Source organism: Zalophus californianus, chromosome 11 (assembly GCF_009762305.2).
Source record: "Zalophus californianus isolate mZalCal1 chromosome 11, mZalCal1.pri.v2, whole genome shotgun sequence".
NCBI classification, from domain to species: Eukaryota; Metazoa; Chordata; class Mammalia; order Carnivora; family Otariidae; genus Zalophus; species Zalophus californianus.
In genome coordinates, this window is record NC_045605.1 from 98,464,201 (window position 1) to 98,468,810 (window position 4,610).

Sequence of the window (4,610 nt, forward strand, 5' to 3'; positions counted from 1 at the left end):
TGAGTACCCTGTTTGCCCTATTGTTAGCATTGATGAAGACTATAATTAGTTTATCAAATTGTCCTCTTATTTACTGTCTTACTTTATTATGAGAATATAAGATTCCTGCAGGAAGGACCTGGTACGTGATTTTTTTTCCTGTCGCGAATTGCCGTATCCTTACTCATAACACATTCCCTGACATTAAATAGGTGCTCCATATTAAAAAAAATGGTAAAAAACAAGAACAAAACCTTGCAGATACATTACATTTAAATTTGTGAATATTTAAAATATGTAACCACACTACTAGGCAGAGTAAATTGAGTATTAAATAAAATGAAGGAAAGACTTACTATGACAAGTGGGGAAATAAATGATAATATAAACTCCACCAGAAAAAATGACTGGGCTGAAATTTTATTCTTGACTGGCAAAGGTCTGATAATGGCTTGAAAACTATTTTTTTCTCCATGTTATATCTTTTGGGCCTTCATTATATGATTTAGTCTGGTATTGTCTTTACATTTAGATGTACTTTCGAATTTTTATGAGAATCCCAGTGAATGCAATTAAGCAAGAATCAGTCTTGGACACTTTCCAACTCTAGGACTTAATGATAAATGTGATTAGAAGGGATGAAATGTCTACTCATATTTGACCCTGTAGGGAAGAAAATGCTATCCCTTAAACTGATAAAATTTTCAGGAGGTCCTTCATAGGCTTAAAACTTTACCTAAGAAAAAGCACGAGACTCTCTCAAAATTTCAAGTCAACTATTCTGGTCAAACCAAAACCATAGAATGAGAAGGACTAAGCAATTGAATGGCATTGTCTATTTAGAAATTAGTAGCAAAGTAGTTACTTGAGAACTATCTTCCTGGGAAATTGCTGGTGGCTAGCTATCTCCTTATGTAAGGGTAAGATTTCCTTGTCTTTTTGATAACTTTCCTAATGTGATAAACTTTGTTTTTCTGTGTGGACTATGGAATTCCTATGAAGTAATCTGCAGTGCAAATAAAAGCCAAATCTAAATAATGAGAAGACTGCATGGGAAGAATGGACAGACATGAAATAAATGAAATAAAATGTGTCCTCAAGTAATAACGCAGCCTTTTGTCCTCTTTTGTCGAACTGAATGACAGAAGAATTCAAGGTCCCTATGAATGAGTAAAAAGTATTCCTTCAGATTGTGGATATGCCTACACAAGGTAAAACTAACAGTAAATAGTGGAAACCAGGATTTGCAATTGTGTAACTATCTTTATCATGTAAAAGTTAGATCACTTTGAGATAATGCGAACACTATTTCAATTTCTAGTTTTATCACTTAGAGTGAACTTGGGAAAATTAATAAGATGTTCAGATTCTCAGTTTGTTCAACTGTGGAATGGGGATTACAGTTCCTGTTACTTAAATATGCCGTATGATTCATTAAGTTGTGAGTGAGTGATTAGAATCCACTGTACATGTTGTGAGCAGTGGGGTGATCAGATCAGAATCAGATTTAAAAAGGATCATTTGGGCTGCATCCAAACAAATTGGTGGAGGCCATAATGAAAGGGAACGGACATTGTAGGTGGCTAGTGCAGTGGGCCAGAAGAGGGAAGGGAAAGGAAGGGAGGAAGGGAAATGAGCAAGTTTGTGATCTATTTTAAAGGGGGTTAATAAGATTTGTTAAAGGTATCAATATGTGATATGAGAGCAAGAAATGTGTGGGAGGCATGGTGATATTTCCTGCCTGAGAAATGACATGGAAGGTGGTACTATTTAATGAATTGTGGAACACTATGTTTATGGTGAAAAATTAAAAACAATTACCTTTATAAGTACTGAATTGATATCCAATTGGAGATATCCAGAGTTGGAGATGTTCCATATATGAAGCTTAAAAATTAAGGGAGAGAGACAACTCTGGAGGTCTCTGAATGCATTTATTGGTTAGGAAAAGGGGGGATATCCAACCAAAGACCCTAAGAAAGAGGTCTCAGTGACGGAAGAGACAACCCAGGGCAGTGGCTTTCCATTCCTACTTTGATCCACTCGCTTTGAATATGTCAATTCCCCTAAATGGGTCTCAAGTATTTCACTTTTGTGACTTTATAAACTGTGCACCCTTGCATGGAATGCCCTAGGCCTCTTGTTCTTCCACTTCTCCTTTAAAACTCAGGAAGGATTGCTTCCTCTGGGAAGCCTTCTTTGATTGCTGTTTGGTTGATATATTCCTACCCCTGACCTTTGCGTTGTGTGACTATCTTTATATTGGCACTTATACAGCACTTATTTATATTGGCACTTACATAGGGATTATTATGTATGCTGTCACTGAGTGTGGGAAACCATGACTTGTTCAACTCGGAAATCACAACATCTGTGACACACACAGGTACTCCTTCCACAATCTTTTAATTGAATGAATCAATAAAAAATTAATCTTATAATGCATTTGAAGGTTTTCTCCCCTGTTTTGTAGGAAACCTGGTTCTAATATGAGAAGTCACTCCTATCCGGACTAGATGGACCCAAGAAACAATGTAACTTACTTTGTCCACTTGGGCCTCACCCAGGATCCAAAGGAACAGAAGGTCCTTTTTGTTATGTTCTTGCTCGTCTATATTTTGACTGTGGTGGGCAACCTGCTCATTGTGGTGACTATAGCTGTCAGTAAGACCCTGGGCTCGCCTATGTACTTGTTGCCCACTATCTTTTATGGATGTCACTTGTTCCTCTTGCATTTGTCCCAGATTGATTTCAGACTTGTTGTTTGGGGAAAATAACATATCCTTCCATTCTTGTGTGACTCAGCTCTTTATAGATCACCTTTTTGGTGGATCTGAGGTCTTTCTTCTGCTGGGTGATGGCCTATGACCCCTATGTGGCCATCTGCAAACCCTTGCATTATTTGGTGATCATGAGGAAGTGGGTGTGTGTTGTGCTGCTGGGAGTATCCTGGGTTGGAGGTTTTCTGCATTTAGTAATTCAAGTTAGCACTATATATGGGCTCCCATTCTGTGGTCCCAATGTCATTGATCATTTTTTCTGTGACATGTACCCTTTACTGAAAGTGGTCTGTACTGACACGTATGTCACTGGCCCCTTAGTTGCAGCCAATGGAGGACTGATCTGCAGTTTTGTGTATGTGCCCTTGCTCATCTCATATGGTGTCATCCTGCACTCTCTAAAGAACCTTAGTCCATAAGGGAGGTGGAAAGCCCTCCAGACCTGTGGTTCGCACATCACTGTGGTGGTCTTCTTCTTTGTTCCATGTATTTTCATGTATGCAAGACCTGCTAAGACCTTTCCCATTGACAAATCATTGAGTGTGTTTTATACAGTCATAACCTCCATGCTAAACCCACTGATCTACACTCTGAGAAATTCTGAGATTACAAAAGCTATGAAGAAGCTCTGGAGAAGAAATGTCACATGAAGTAGTAAATGAGTGCATCATCTGTCTTGAAGGAAGCAATTTAACATGAGTGCCAATCTCCTCAAATGTTAAAGTCCATTTTTCTGTAAATGCATTTACAGTCAGAGTCAATAAATAATGTGTAGTGAAACAGTCAATGAAATATTTATAGAGTTACACTAATTCATAATTAATTGCTGCATTTACTTTTGTAAATTACATTTACTTCTAGTCTCATTCATACTTTTATTTCTGGTCAGTTTCTTGTCTTTTATCTTCATTCTTTTCATTGTTAAAATATTTCTTGCTATATAGACTCCTATATTTAGTTTCTTTTCATATGAAATTTTTTGTGTTAACATTTTACTTTTTAAGATATATTTGAGCATGAAGTAGATAATAATAAATATTAAAAATAGAATCCTTACAAAGTAGAAATGGTGTGGAATGAACATCCTACCTGTTCCTCACCAGAGTCTCCCTGTTCTTCTATATGCATCATTATACTAAGATTGTATTGTTTCTAAGATTGTTCAATGAATAATCTCTGCTAATAAAATCATATTTTCATGTATGTGTTTTTGCCTTTGTGTCTGTGTATAATTTTTGCATTTACTACTCAGCCTCCTGAAGATCTTTCCATACCAGTCTATAGATGTAACTCATTCTTAGGTTCCTCCTACTGCCTAAAACTTCTTTATAAAGATATAGTTAAATTAGTGTTTCTAGTCTTTGTCATCTTTTCCTGAATCCTTTTCTATGATAAATAGCTCTGCAGTGAAACCTTTTTGAAATTTTCTAAATATGAGTTTTTAGCAGTGCAATTGTTCGATCAATTGGTAGGTATATTTAAAATTGTTGATGTTCATAGTTATTGCCCAAATGCCGTCCACAAGTTTGTACCAAACTATGCTACTTCCCTTAGTTTGTGCACATTCTCAACAACCAGTTCTTGCTGAATATTTGTGGTGTTTGAGAATCTGAATGTTAAAGAAATTGTATTTCATTTGTTTACTTTAATTGAAATTCAATAAATATAATTGAATTTGATTCACATATTTAAAATGATTTGTATTTGTCTTTTGTGAATTATCTATTATTGAATTTTACCTGTTTTGTTTGATTGCTGATCTTCTCCATATGAATTTTTATGATTTAATTGCGCAGTAAAGACATTATCCCTTTCACCATTGGGTAAGTATTATTTTTCTAGCCTATGATT

General features: G+C 35.9%; 1 pseudogene; it reads left to right on the plus strand.

Moving 5' to 3' along the window:
* Positions 1-2,495: 2,495 nt before the first annotated feature.
* On the plus strand, positions 2,496-3,409 carry LOC113914897 (annotated as a pseudogene).
* The last annotated feature ends 1,201 nt before the right edge of the window (positions 3,410-4,610 follow it).